Source organism: Lagenorhynchus albirostris, chromosome 9 (assembly GCF_949774975.1).
Source record: "Lagenorhynchus albirostris chromosome 9, mLagAlb1.1, whole genome shotgun sequence".
In the NCBI taxonomy this organism is placed as follows: domain Eukaryota; kingdom Metazoa; phylum Chordata; class Mammalia; order Artiodactyla; family Delphinidae; genus Lagenorhynchus; species Lagenorhynchus albirostris.
The window spans coordinates 86,094,218-86,110,535 of NC_083103.1; the positions used below are offsets into that span (position 1 = coordinate 86,094,218).

At 37.4% G+C, this 16,318-nt stretch overlaps 1 non-coding gene across 1 annotated transcript; it reads right to left on the minus strand.

Annotated features, from left to right (window-relative positions):
- Positions 1 to 10,398: 10,398 nt before the first annotated feature.
- On the minus strand, positions 10,399 to 10,471 carry TRNAF-GAA (transfer RNA phenylalanine (anticodon GAA)). Its single transcript has one exon. It is a non-coding gene; the product is annotated as a tRNA-Phe (tRNA).
- Between the last annotated feature and the right edge of the window lie 5,847 nt (positions 10,472 to 16,318).

Consider the following 16,318-nt stretch of genomic DNA (forward strand, 5'->3'; position numbering starts at 1 on the left):
AATTCATTGGAAAGTAAAATCAGTGAACTGATAACTGATTTGATGTGTTTTGAAAGTAATGGAGATGAAGGAGTTGAAATTGAAACTGAACTTCCTGCCTCGGTAACTATATGATGTCATTCACAGAGATAAAGTTGTTGTTTATTCATTCAACAAAGAGTTAACAAGTGCCCACTCAATTCCTGACACTCTTCTAATGAAAATAAAACAGCAGTGAGTGTTTCAAAGGCCTCACTGTCATTAAGCTTGCATTCAAGATGGGAAAACAGATCATAAATGAGTTCAGTTTGTGACATATTGAGTTAAAGGTACCCATTAAATCTCAAAGTGGAAATGTCCAGATGGCAACTTGTTACATGGTTAAAGTTAGAAGAGAGCTCTAGGTTATAGACAGAGATCAGGAGCCATTAGGACATAAATGGCTGTTGAGATGATGGGAGAAAATGAGATCCCCAGAGACAGATTATAAGGATAGAACCTTGAGAAACACACAATGTAAAGGAAGAGAAATCTTGTAAGGAAACAAAAGAGGAAGCCAAAGAAATGGATACAAAGTCAGGAATGCAGGATACCATGGAGACGCAGTGAATAGAGGGTTTTAGAACAAGGGACCAGGCAATGGCATTGAATGTGCCAAGAAGTCAAGGACTGGGAGGCCTTCACTGAATGCAACATCAGGAGAGAGTGGGCTCACCTAGCTCATAAGGGAGGAAGCCAGGTTTAATTGAGAGGAGGGATGGTTGGGAAGTGAGTTGGAGGAAACCATACATGTAGACATCTCTCTCAGAAAATAGGATTTTGAAGAGGAGAAAGCATAGTGAAGTTTAGATACATGAGAACATTTAAATGTTCTGAGAACAAGTGAGAAGAGAGAGAAATTACAGACAGGACAGAAGGGAAATAGTTGATGGGCAGAGATTCAGAGGAATAAGAGTAAGGGATGAGCCCTGAACGTGGAAAAGAAACACCTTCACTGTAAGGGATCAGAAGGAGGAAGGATGTGGGTTTTGTGTATGGTAGGGAATGAGCGAAGACAAACCTGTAGAGGTAGGAAGAGGACCTTATACTCTGCATTCTGTTGTACTTTATCTTATAGGAGATGTAGATCCTTTAAGGCTTTAAGCAAGGAAATGCATGGTCAGGTTTGTCTTTCACTTATATTAATCTGGCAGCAGAGTCAAGAATGCATCTGAGGGGAACAAGGCTTAAAATAAGCAGACCAGTTTGGAAGACTCTGGAATAATCTGACAGTTGCAAAGATCCTGAGTCCATGTGGTCGTAAAAAAGGATGGAAAAGAGGGTTCAGACCATATTCAAAGTTAAGGTGGTCAATGTTAATGATTGGTTAGGTGTGGTGAATGAAAGAGAAGGAAATCAAAAATGATCCTCAGATGACTGGCAAGTTCATGAGAGAGTCATTAACTGATGACAGAGAAGACATGAGGAGAAAGTTTAGGGAGAGGATGTTAACTGTGGGAATGACCAGTGATGTGTGTATAAATTATCCGGTGGAGATGTCCAGCAGACAGTTGGATATGTAAATCTGAGGCTGAGGAACTGGGCTAGAGGCATAGTCACCTATAGTAATACTCATATTTATTTACACTTGACTGCATGCAGGTACTTTACTTACACTACTTTATTCTCACATCAACTCTGTAAGACAGATATCATAATTCCCACTTTATACAGAAAGTAGCTTTTCTTTAATCACTGAGGTAATGAGTGGTAGGATCATGACTCAAGACCTGTGAGAAGTCATCAGTGCCTATGTGCTAAATGAAGCCACAGACAAAGCCGCACTAGCCCAAGGATAATGTGTAGGAACAAGAAGGGGGTAAGCATTCCTAAGTGAATAATATATTTTAAAGAATGAGCAAAAGAAGAGACTAAGCCAGCAACAAAGGAAGATTGTCTATTCACTGGAATATGGCAGAAAATTTCATACCCTCTCTACGCTTGCTACACAACCATCCTATCTCAATGTTCTAATGTACAGGCATTCTGTACATATCCAAACTGTACATATCCTTGGTTGCAGCAAAAGTAAATTTTACACATTAATTAAAATTTGGCCACACAACTTTGAAGGCCTTGGAAGACCATTTGATAACTATGGCTAGTCTCTGCCTGGTTTTCCACCTTAGAATTGGCATCTGGCCTCATTTAGTTGTGGCACATTGCCAGGCTTCAAATTCTAGGTGCAAACTTCCATCCCAAGACTGCTCCACTGGACATAGAATTTCATTTGGCTGGACACTCTTTCCCTGCAATTCAAGCCCCCTAAGAGTTTTCTGACTCTGCACAGAGTCTTATGTTCTGCACAAGGTCTACTCTCTTACTGAGCAGCTACAGCCTCAAGGAAGAGCTCAGTCCTTCTTTCTAGTGATTTTCTCAGTCAATGCATTAGTCTTTCTTGTAATTAGAAAGGTTATTGCTTTTATTTCTTATGCTGCGTAAGAATCTTCACTGCCATCCCTAAATTATAATCAGTTTTCTAAAAGAGTGCTATAAGGAGTTCCCTGCTGCTGCTGCCTCGCAAGAAAACTGCAGGGAATATGAATGAGTTTAAGCTTTGATAAATTTCTTTGGCAAAGTAGGGCCTCATGCTAAGTGACAGCTCAAAAATTGCTGGGAATGTTTCAGAATTCCAGTTTGGTCCTACCTGAGTGTGGTCATAGTGGGGGTGATTGATAGTCTGGCCTGAGAAGCAGCTTAGCACTGTCTCATAAAATGTGCTGGAAAGACCATTTAACTATGTTAAACCTCGTGACTTTGTGTTCTGTGGAACTGGAATGGCCTCATAAATCAGACATGCCTGGTTTCAATAGCTCCAATCAAAGGGAAAAAGAAAGAAAAAGACACTATATTTGTGTAAGGCTGTCCTACAAGTGTCTTAGAATAGTAAGAGTGTCTTTTTGAAATGTTTACACTCATGTGCACACACTCCCAACACATAAAATCAAAGACAGGGTCATTTTCTTTTCTTTTCTTTTCTTTTTTGTCTGATCAAGATGAACTTTCTATTTCAATGCAATCTCTCTCCTCCATTCTGTTGTGATTGAGCACAGAAAAAAGGTAACTTTTTCTTCTTCTCATTACGCCACAAGCTGAGCACAGTGGCCTTCATGGGGTGGGTAATCAAGCCAGTAAGGCAGCATCCTTGACAAAGATCCTGAAAGGTATATGGTGTAATCACCCGGCTGGGGCTGGGCCACAGCTGGATGATTCTGCCTGGTCGACCTGTGTGAAACTGCAGGCAGCCATCATTTAAATTGGGTTTGTCTGATTGGCAAGTTGAAAATCCTTTAGGACAAGACGGAATTTATGACAAGATAGGTATTTGATTATAGTTTCACTTTATTGGTCCATCAAATGCAGCGCCACTAATGTAGACATATTTAACTCAGGAAAACTTTGAAGATCCTCTCGCCTCTTTTTATTGATGTCAATTTAAACTAATAAAGTGAGAAAGATTGAAAAATTGGACATGACTGAGCCTTCCACTCTAGACACTCCCTACCTGTTCTCCTCTGAACATTCAAATGACCACCCATGAGTCCCTCAGAAATCCATTTTTGAACTTTTAAATCTCAGCCTATCTGTCACTCTTACCTGAATATAAAACATCTAAGAAGTTTACATTTTCTTTCGCTGTGGTTTGTTTTTATTTGTATTATATCAATGTACATATTATTTTCAAGAGAAATTGTGTAGCAGATTGTATTAAGGGGCAAATAGATATATATAAAGTGTATATGCATATGTGTGTATATGTGTATGTATATATATATAGTCAACACATATGCACTTACAGAAAAATACATTTAACTTAAAAAGACAGTACAGCTTACTGATACTGTTCCTTCTGCGGCGGTAATTTGAGAATGACAATGTCATCTAGAATTAGCTGATTGGAGAGTGTTTAGGTTACATCTAAATTATATCAAAATAGTAAATTCTGAAAGAAAAAAATATATATATATATTCAGCTAGCTATCTTTGTTGTGTAGAACAAAAAAGTTTGATTACATTTTCACATTTCAATTGACTGTGCAATATTTTATAGTAATTTAAAATAAAAATTAACTCTATTGTGGTTCAAGACTCTATAAACCTGTCTAAGGAGAATACCAGTCCCCCGTGGACCCACACAAAGGGGCTGGCGACACACTATGTAATAGTTACCCAGCTTGTTGACACATCCCTCTGAGAAGTTTATCTCCCAAAAAGACTGAAAGAAACAAATGATGGATTTTTTTTTAGAATGCTTAAAGCAGACATATTTCCCCACATGGAGGGGAAAAATCAGGTTGAACAACATTTTTAAAATGCTAAATTATATCTGTTTCTTTGTTTATTTAATAATTATTTATTGAGCTCCTACTATATGCTAGGCACTATAGAGAGTACAGACAAGACAATGCCTCTGCCTTCATGGAGCCACACTAGCAAACTCTGTGTATAACTAGTTGTAAACTAAATGGAAATATACAGTAGGCTGTGAGACCCCCAGAAACTCAAACTATGATTGAGCAATATAACAAGTCCTTGAAAGACTCAATGTCAAAGAACACTGGTGTGAACCATAAGTGTTAAGAGAAGGTCAGAGAAAACTCAGGTTGGTGGGAAATGGAACAGTGAGGAAGACCTCATTGGGAGATGTGGCTTGATCTGGACTTTGAAGAGTGGGCATCACTTGGACAGAGAAGAGAGGGAAGGTCATTTAAGACAAGAAGGAAACAGCAAGGACAGTGAGTGGGGAATGAACATTGTTTGGAGGACAGGAAGGAAATGAGGTAGCTGAAATGTAGGGTGGAGTATTAGATGAGGGTGGATGAGCAAGACGGTACCTAAAAAAGAGAGGCCTTAGTACTGTGTTCACACATGTGGACTTACTTGGTCATTGGCAATGGGGAACCACTGAGTTTTAATCACAAATGGAGTCTTTATATATATACTCTATATTTTTCCCTGCTTTGTGAAAACTACACATTTTTTTTTATTTCTAAGTAATGACTTGAGACTAAAGTAGAGAAAGCATTAACAAGTTAAATCAACCATACTTACTTTGGTATGAAAAATGTAAGAAGGAAAAAGTCTGAAAACAATGGCTAAATTGACATGGATTTTAACGAAATTCTCTCTCCCATGTGTTCATTAATATATGTTTTTATAAATAGGTGGGTACAATTCAACCAGAGAATAGCTATGAGCTTCTATAGAAATACCACAGAGTGCAATCTGATTAAATTTCCACCCACCACAACTCCCCACTCTTCTAATAATGAATTCTGGGCTCCTCTATACTGGTGTTTCTTAGTACAAAAAGAAAACAGAAATGAAATACTAGAGCTTGAACAGAAAAGAATTGAACTTCCTGAAATTAGTCTAGGTAAGTCCAAGAAGGTGAGTTAAAGCACTTTATTTTATTATCAAGACTGACAATGTGATTTGTTTTAGAGTGAGTATCTTGGAGGGGAGGCAGGTTCCTGATGGCTAGAAAAATATTTACGTTTTTACTAATTCATTGTTATGTTTTCTCGTTTAATTCTGATATTTTGCAGGAGCTATTTGGCTTAAACAATAAAAGTTTCATTAAACTCAACTTGGTAGAATTATGCCATATTGCTTTACCTGTTGGTTGATAGTAATGATATTAACATTAATAATAGCTACCTTTGGCTTTCCTTGGTGGCGCAGTGGTTGAGAGTCCGCCTGCCAATGCAGGGGACACGGGTTCGTGCCCCAGTCTGAGGAGATCCCACATGCCGCAGAGCGGCTGCGCCCATGAGCCATGGCCGCTGAGCCTGCGCTTCCGGAGCCTGTGCTCTGCAATGGGAGAGGTCACAACAGTGAGAGGCCCGCATACCGCAAAAAAAATAATAATAATAGCTACCTTTTATTGAAACTTTACCAAATTCCAGCTGCTCCAAGCACTTTATATGCATTATCTCATTTAACTCTCACAATATTCCTATGAGTTATCCTCTTTCATTTCACAGACAGAGAAACTAAAGTTTAGAGAAGTTAAGAATAGGCAGTTGTCACTTTGCACACTAGTTTGAGGTCATAAAAATGACCATACAAGAAATCTTGCAAAACAATCTTAATAATCAATGGAACATATTACTCTTATTTTGTGACCTTTAAAAACGTTTTTCAAAACATTAAGAACTCTATAACTGTCTGCTATAAATGTATAGCAAAATGAAAAATAGTAAAACAATATTTATTTAGGACACTGTAATTTAAGAGAATTAAAGTGTTTAGTTTCTTCAAAAAATGTATCCAGAGTAGTTTGAACAGTGCTTACCCTCTTGTTATATAACATGATACAGAGTGAGCATCTTTTCTATTCCTTGTAAATTGTCATACTGTTTCTGTTTGGATGACCTTCTAACATTTCACCTTTTCCTCATTTCGTGTTGTGAAATATCTCCAAGAACTCCTTTAATGTAAAGTTTATTGCTGACATCATGTCCTCTGGGATATCTTTATTCTTTTCATCACCACCAATTTCTTCATTTTTGTCCATAAGCTCATCTTCACTAAGTTCCTTGGACTGTATGTCTGGAGTCTCTTGAATGGTGTCAGTGTCAGTATTCTCAAGGTTAGCTGTTTTTTTAATAAATCCATTTATGTTCAGTTCGTTTCCAGAAATATCATTTTATTTCTTTGCTGCACTTTCATCTTTCTTGGTCAGTTTCCTCTTTTGTTTATTCATTTTTGTAAAAACTCATCTTGGTTTATCACTAGAACACAAGAAGTCAACACAGCTACTTGATGTGTAGTCTGAGAAGCTAGTAGTGAATTTTATAAGTTATGCAATTACTCACAGTCAATATACTGAAGTAACTTAAATTTGAACCATGTTGTTGAAGGACTAGTATTATTAAACTAAACAGTGGGAATTTAAATTTATGCATATCAGAACTGAGCAAAGTAAGGACTTCCTGCAATTGCTTAGATTGATACAACTGGTAGAGACAAGGCCAAGATTTGAATTCTAGTTGGCTTAGCTCCTAAGACCATGCTTTGTCTAATGCCTTACCATTGATTTAGAAATGCATGTCTCTCCAGAGAGAGACAAAATTTATTTTTTCTGGAGGAGGTATGGGTAAAGGAGAGGTAGAGGGAGGGAGTTTGGAGGAAGAAAGCAGTGCTGATGGAGGTGGAAGGAAGAAGAATAAAGAGGGAGGGAAAGAATAAAAGCAGGAAGGAGGGGAAAAGGGAAAGAGTGAGAAAGAAAAAGCAAGCCAAAGAGCATGCAAGAGCAGGAGAACAAAAAGAACAGACAAGAGCAAATGAGAGTGACAAAAAGAAAAGGAAATAGAAACCAGAGGAGAACAGAGTTCAGTTTCCCATCATAGTGACTCAGTGGTCAGTGTGAAATACCAGAAAATTGTTATGTAGAAACTGTTCCCTGACCTCCTTCCTCACCTAAACTCTGAGCTCCTTAATGAGCAAAATGAGACCATTTTCATTTCCTTGTGCCTAGAACACTACCTGACTCAACAGTGCATATTATCAAATAAACTTCAAAAATATAATACTGCCAACAGGGCATTTTAAATGATCTTTTGTTATTTAATAATTGATGTAAGAATAAAAGTACATAATATGAAGTAATCATCTCACCCCTTTACCACAATAAATTCTACATTATGAGACAACTATAAAATTTTAATCAAAGAAAATCAACAGACTATAGGATTAAAAATATTATGTCCATCTTTAGAGAAATGACAATTGTAAACAATAAATAATCTACAGATTCAATTGCATAAATATTTAAATCCCTGGTGCAATAAAGAATAACATAACTAAAATATGAGAGAAAACAAAAGACTAAGAAAATATTTGCAGCAAACATGAATGCTCATAAAATTTGACACAAAAATACTTATACCCAATGAGTAAACAAAGGATATGAAAAGACAGTTCACACAAGAGGAAAGACAATTGCTAAACCAACATTTAATAGTCTCTGAAACCACCAAAAATACCAAGAGAAACAGGGTATTGTTTTTCACATGGTACATTAACAAATATTTTAAGTAAAAATCCATAATCCTGACCAACATATTTTTAACTATATACACCAATAGGGGAAATTTAATTTGTTCAACCCTCTTGAAAAGTAATTTGGAAATGTACTTTATGAGGTTAAAAAAATGTCATACAATTTGACCCAGTAAAACTATTCATAGGAATATCTTAATAAAAGAATAAATTATGTGGAAAACACATAGGCATAAATATTTCCATTGCAATATTATTTACAAGATGAAAAATGGAAGGGACAACTACAGAGTTGTATGAAATATTATACTGTCATAAAATTAATATAAAAACAAGAAAATTGTGATAAATTATAAAAGAATAAAACAAAATACATTTTATGAATGTCATTCTAAATATGTATTCTAAACACATATGACATTCTAAATATGAAGACATAGAATATGTACACATAGAAATAAAATCCAGAAAACAATATGGCAAAATTGATTGGAGGTTAGTGGTATTTAGATATTTTTAATTCATAATTTTTATAATTATTTTGCTCAATGCATTAGAAAATGGTATATTTTGACATCATACATCTTGGTGAGCTCATTCTTACCAGAAGCTGACAGTAGCCACTTATTGAGTAATATGAACTGAGAAAATGATCAAAAAAATATTTCTCAAGGTAAAAGTGTAGCCACAAAGAAAAATCTATAATAAAAAGTTCTCTTTTCCTATGCCTTATCATAATAATCTGAATACCAAAAGACAAAGACTTAAGTTAGATTCCCCCCACCCAAAAAAAAGGGATACTCTGTTTTTTGAAACTTCCTAAGAGGACACAAAATTAAAAATACCCCCAAAGAACATTATTTTCAATGACCATATTTAAGCCATTTAAAACCCAAGCTCCATATTTTTAATCAGTGAGTTAGTCATTTCAAACAGATTTTCTTCATTTTACCTCAAATTAAACTCTGTTGTTAACAACCGATCAAACTATTTATTCTGGATAATCATGTAAATACTAAATAAAGATGGTTATATGGCTTGATGAGGTGATGCCCAAATCACCTACTTGCTGGCTTAGTTATGAATGGAAATGAAATGCATGGAACTACCACATAAAAATATTCTCAAACACGTTATGTTTCCAATCAATTGTTTTATTATCCCCAGTGCCTTAGAGTTTCATGTTATTAATACCAATATATTTTCATCAGTTGAATCAATAAGGCTGTGGTGTAATGAATGTTTCATGCTCAGTCTTGAGGATAATAGAAATACTGACAGACTGAAAAATGACTGGAATTTCCTTCTGCTCTAATCTAAGTCATTATAGTAGCTACAGGGTTGTTATCCAGGCAGCTCTTGCATCCCTTCACAGCTCAGTGGCATTTATTGCTTCCTACAACTTCACAGGCTCTCACATGACAGTCACTGCAAGATGGTAGACAAAGCTCAGCTTTTCTGGGGATTGGATGGCTGAGCCCTGACAGAGTCCCTGTAAAGGAGCTCCTTGGCCACAGAAGAAGAAGGCATCTCTCCCTGTCCCATGGGAAGGAGAAGGCATCGTCTCCTCCTATCTGCAGAGAAATGGAGCTCTTCTCACGGCCTCTTCCTGGGGAAATGGTTCAGAGACAAGTATAGCCAAACACCAGAAAGCCTGTCTGTGTGTTGCTCAGCTGGAGAAACAGAAAACTGCTGTACAATGTAGTGAGTGCCATGATAAGGATTGGAAATGGTGCTTCATGAACCCATAGAAAACATACCTAGAGAAGATTTCCCAAAAGATGTGAATAATAAATTAACTGACTTATTAAGAATGAGAAGGAGTTAGGCAGAAGAAAAAGAGAAAGGAAAGAACTAGGGAGAGATGAAACTCTGTGTGAATCATTAATATAGTGGTAGATAAAGCATACAAATTCTCTACACATTTGGATACTAGTTAAGAGTGTGTGGGGGAGAGAAGATATATAGACATATATACATATATATCTACAATGTATATTTAAGAAATATGTGCTTGAAAGGTCATTTTGTACCAACCACATGCCAGGCCTCTGGCATCAAACTGTTCATTTATTTAACAAGTAGTTATCAAGAATTTTAGTGGTCATTTTAAATAAGTTAACACACAGAAAAAGCTTAAAGTATAGCTTGACATATAGCAAGTACTCAAGATAAGTTAGCTATTATTATTACAGTCAGGAAGTACTAAGGTATTGGGGGTTTAGTAAAAAGGCCCACCAGGGCACCTGACACCACCCCTCCCTGAAAAGTCATAGACCCACTCAAAACATAATAACCAAATATTCCCCTTAAAGCTTATATTTTGGTTAAGACTGCCAGGAAACTCTATTTAGTGCAAAAACCCAAAACTACTGCTGAAACCCAGGATGGAACCAGGGACCTTTAGATCTTCAGTCTAACGCTCTCCCAACTGAGCTATTTCAGCTTGTTCAGGTGATTTCTCCTGAATAACTATAATGGAATAATACTTGTTTTATAATATAAAAACAAAACAATATTCAGAGTCAGCTGGAGGTAGGCATTTAACAAATCTTCAGAGATGATGAGGTAAGATCCCTGTTTACAAGCTAGACGTAATAACTAATTTCACTTTTCTCAGTTCTGTGTTTAACTGCCTTGCAATCTGTTTTTTCCATTTAAAAATAAATCATGGACTTTTTTCATGTCCAAAAAAAAAAAGAAATATGTGCTTGATAAACAATAAAGCAGAGTAGAGGAATGAGAAGATTGAGGAAGGATATTTCTGACAAAATCATCATGGAAGACAGCTCTGAGGAGGTGGCATTTGAAAAAAAAATTTGAATTAATTGAGGGGATAAAACATGAATTGGCTTGGGAATATGGAAATGAAATGAAATGCATAGAACTACTACATTAAAATATTTGGTGTGAACAAGGGAAGAAACAAAAAGACAAAGAAAAGAAGAGAGAAGAATAACAAAAACAACTGGAAAATAAGTAATGAAATGGCTGTAAGTAAATGTTCATCAATAATTACATTAAATGTCAGTGGACTAAAATCTCCAATCAAAAGACATAGGGTGGCTGATTGAATAAAATAAAAAGACCCTTTAATATGCTGGTTACAAGAGACACCCTTCAGGGCCAAGACATACAAACTGAAAGTGAGGGGATGGAGAAACATACTTCATGCAAATGGAAGTGACAAGAAAGTGAGGGTAGCAATACTCATATCAGACAAAATAGACTTTAAAAGTCTATAACAAAAGACAAAGAAGGGTATAATGGAATGATAAAGGGATCAATACAAGATGTGGATGTTACAATTATTAACATATATGCACCCAATACAGGAGCACCTAAACCTATAAAGTAAATATTAACAGACATAAAGGGAGAAATTGACAATATAATAACAGTAGGAGACTTCAACACTGCACTTACATCAATGGGTAAATCATCCAGACAGAAAATCAGTAAAGCAACAGTGTTCTTAAATGACACAATAAAGCAGTTGGATTTTTTTTTGTGTGTGTGGTACGCAGACCTCTCACTGTTGTGGCCTCTCCCGTTGCAGAGCACAGGCTCCAGATGCACAATCTCAGTGGCCATGACTCACAGGCCCAGCTGCTCCACGGCATGTGGGATCTTCCCGGACCGGGGCACAAACCCGTGTCCCCTGTATCGGCAGGCGGACTCTCAACCACTGCGCCACCAGAGAAACCCAAGCAGTTGGATTTAATAGATATCTACAGAACTTTCCACCCCCAAAACAGCAAAATACACATTCTTTTAAAGTGCATATGGAACATTTTCCAGGATAGAGTGTGTGTGACGTCACAAAACAAGCCTTAATAAATTTAAGAGGATAGAAATTATATCAAGCATTTTTCCAAACACAATGGTATGAAACTAGAAATCTATTACAGAAAGAGAAATGGGAAAAGTGCAAACATGAGAAGACTAAATAACTTGCTGCTAAACAGCCAATGGGTCAATGAAGAATTCAAAGAGGAAACCAGAAAATACCTCAAGAGAAATGAAAATGGAAACACAACTTTCCAAAATTGATGGGGTACAGCAAAAGAAGTTATCAGAGGTTTGTTTATAGTGATATAGGCCTTCCTTAAGAAGAAAAAAAAAACTCAAATAAACAACCTAACATATCATCTACAGAAATTAGAAAAATAAGAACAAACAAAGCCTAGTCAGGAGAAGGAAGGAAATAATAATATTTTTTTTAAAAAAAGAGAAGAAATGAATAAAATAGAGATTTAAAAAAATAGAAAATATCAAAGAAACAGCTGGTTTGCTTGAAAAGATAAACAGGATGGACAAACCTCTAGCCAGGCTTACCAAGACGTAAAAAGAGAGGACCAAATTAACAAAATAAAAATGAAAGGGGAAAAATAAAACACAGATACAAAAAAAAAAACATAAGAGAATACTTCAAACAGTTATATGCCAACAAATTGGACAACCTAGAAGAAATGGACAAATTTCTAGAAATATTCAGCCTCCCAAGACTGATTCATGAAGAAACAGACAATCTGAACAGACTGATCACTAGTAGTGAAACTGAAATTTTAATTTAAAAAGCTCCCAGCAAACAAAAGTCCAAGACTTGACTACTTCACAGGGAAATTCTACCACACATATAAAGGAGAGATAATACCTATCCTTCTCAAACTATTCCAAAAAACTGAAGAGAACAGAACACTCCCAAATTCATTCTACAAGGCCACCATTACCTTGATACCAAATCCAGACAAAAACACTACACAAAAAGAGAAAATTACAAGTCAATATCTTTGATGAATATAGATGCAAAAATTCTAAACAAAATATTAGCAAACCAAAACCAAAAATAAATAAAAATGGTCATACACCATAATCGTTTAATTTATTCCAGGGAGGAAAAAGTGGTTAAATATTTACAAATCAAGCAATGTGATACACCACTTTAACAAAAGGAAGGGTAAAAATTACATGATCATCTCAACAGTTACAGAAAAAAAGCATTTAACAAAATTAAACATCCATTCATGATAAAAAATCTCAACAGGAGACCTTTAAGATAGCAGAGGAGTAAGACATGGAGATCACCTTCCTCCCCACAAATACATGAGAAATACATCTACATATGGAACAACTCTTACAGAACACCTACTGAATGCTGGCAGAAGACCTCAGATCTCCCAAAAGGCAAGAAACTCTCCACATACCTGGGTAGGGCAAAAGAAAAATACAGAGACAAAAGAATAGGGACAGGACCTGCACCTCGGGGAGGGATTTGTGAAGGAGGAAATGTTTCCACACACTAGGAAGCCCTTCACTGGTGGAGACAGGAGGGTGGGTGGGGGGAAGCTTTGGAGCCATGGAGGAGAGCACAGCAACAGGGGTGCAGAGGGCAAGGTGGAGAGATTCCCGCACAGAGGATTGGTGCCAACCAGCACTAACCAGCCTGAGAGGCTTCTCTGCTCACCCTCCGGGGCGGGTGGGGGTTAGGAACTGAGGCTCCAGCTTCAGAGGTCAGATCCCAGGGAGAGGACTGGGGTTGGCTGCGTGAAAATAACCTGAAGCCTGAAGGGGGCTAGCGCACTACAACTAGCTGGGAGGGAGTCCGGGAAAAAGTCTGGACCTGCCTAAGAGGTAAGAACCATTGTTTCAGGGTGCATGAGAGAGGGGATTCAGAGCACCGCCTAAACGAGCTCCAGAGATGGGAGCGAGTGGTAGCTATCAGCGCAGACACCAGAGATAGGCATGAAATGCTAAGGCTGCTGCTGCAGCCACCAAGAATCCTGTGTGCAAGCACAGGTCACTATCCACACCCTCCCTCCTGGGAGCCTGTGCAGCCCGCCACTGCCAGGGTCCCGTGATCCAGGGACAATTTCCCCAGGGGGAACACACAGTGCAACTCAGGCTGTTGCAACATCATGCTGGCCTCTGCCTCTGCAGGCTCACCCTGAATTCCGTACCACTCCCTCCCACCGGTCTGAGAGAGCCACAGCCACCTAATCAGCAGCTACTTTAACCCCATCCTGTCTGAGCAAAGAACAGATGCCCTCAGGTGACCTACATGCAGAGGTGGGGACAAATCAAAAGCTGAACTCCAGGAGCTGTGCGAACAAAGAAGAGAAAGGGAAACTTATCCCAGCAGCCTCAGGAGCAGTGGATTAAATCTCCACAGTCAACCTGATGTACCCTGAATCTGTGGAATACCTGAATAGATAACAAATCATCCCAAAATTGAGATGGTGGACTCTGGGAGCAACTGTAGACTTGGGGTTTGCTATCTGCATCTAATTTGTTTCTGGTTTTATGTTTATCTTAGTTTAGTATTTAGAGTTCATTATCATTGTAGGTTAGTATATTGATTTGGTTGCTCTCTTTTATATATATATATATATATAAATAGATATATATATATATATTTTCCTTTTTCTCTTTTTGTGAGTGGGTATGTGTATGCTCCTTTGGGTGATTTTGTCTGTATAACATTGCTTTTACCATTTGTTCTAGGGTTCTCTCTGTCTGTTTTTTTTTTCCTTTTTTTTATTTTATTAACAAATTTTATTTTAATAACATTTTTTTATTTTAATAACTTTATTTTATTTTCTTCTTTCTTTCTTTCTTTTTTTGCTCCCTTTTCTTTTGAGTCATGTGGCTGAAAGGGTCTTGGTGCTCCAGCTGGGTGTCAGCCCTGAGCCTCTAGGTTGGAGAGCTGAGCTCAGAACATTGGTCCAACAGAGACCTTCCTGTTCTACATAATATCAAATGGTGAAAGCTCTCCGAGATCTCCATCTCAGTGCTAAGACCCAGCTCCACTCAATAACCAACAAGCTACAGTGCTGGACACCCTATGCCAAACAACTAGCAATACAGGAACACAACCCCACCCATTAGAGGAGAGGCTGCCCAAAATCATAATAAGGTCACAGACACCCCAAAACACACCACAGGACACGCTCCTGCCCACAAAAAATAAAAAATCCAGCCTCATCCACAGGAAAACAAGCACCAGTCCCCTACATGGGGAAGCCTACACAATGCACTAAACTAAGCTTACTCACTGGGGGCAGACACCAGAAACAATGGAAACTACGAACCTGCAGCCTGTGAAAAGGAGACCCCAAACACAGTAAGTTAAGCAAAATGAGAAGACAGAGAAACACACAGCAGAGGAAGGAGCAAGGGAAAAAGCCATCAGACCAAACAACTGAAGAGGAAATAGGCAGTTTACCTGCAAAAGAATTCAGAGCAATGATAGTAAAGATGATCCAAAATCTTGGAAATAGAATGGAGAAAATACAAGAAATGTTTAACAAGGACATAGAAGAACTAAAGACCAAACAAACAATGATGAACAACACAATAAATGAAATTAAAAATTCTTTAGAAGGAATCAATAGCAGAATAACTAAGGCAGAAGAACAGAGAGGTGACCTGGAAGACAAAATAGTGGAAATGACTGCTGCAGAGCAGAATAAAGAAAAAAAATTGAAATAATTGAGGACAGTATCAGAGACCTCTGGGAACACATTAAACACACCAACATTCGAATTATAAGAGTCCCAGAAGAAGAAGAGAAAAAGAAAGGGACTCAGAAAATATTTGAAGAGATTATAGTTGAAAAACTCCCTAACATGGGAAAGGAAATAATCACTCAAGTCCAGGAAATGCAGAGAATCCCATACAGCATAAATCCAAGGAGAAACGAGCCAAGACACATATTAAACAAACTATCAAAAATTAAATACAAAGAAAAATATTAAAAGCAGCAAGGGAAAAACAACAAATAGTATGCAAGGGAATCCCCATAAGGTTAACAGCTGATCTTTCAGCAGAAACTCTGCAAGCCAGAAGGGCCTGGCAGGACATACTTAAAGTGATGAAAGGAAAAAACCTACAAGCAAGATTACTCTACCCAGCAAGGATCTCACGCAGATTCAACAGAGAAATTAAAATCTTTACAGACAAGCAAAAGTTAAGAGAATTCAGCACCACCAACCCAGATTTACAATAATTGCTAAAGGAACTTCTCTAGGCAGGAAACACAAGAGAAGGAAGAGACCTACAAAGACAAACCCAAAATAAGTAAGAAAATGGTAATAGCAACATGCATATTGATAATTACTTTACATATGGATGGATTAAATGATCCAACCAAAAGACATAAACAGGCTAAATAAATATATAAAAAAAGACCAATATATATGTCTACAAGAGACCTGTCTACAAGAGACCCAATTCAGACCTAGGGACACATACAGACTGAAAGTGAGGGGATGGAAAGAGATATCCCATGAAA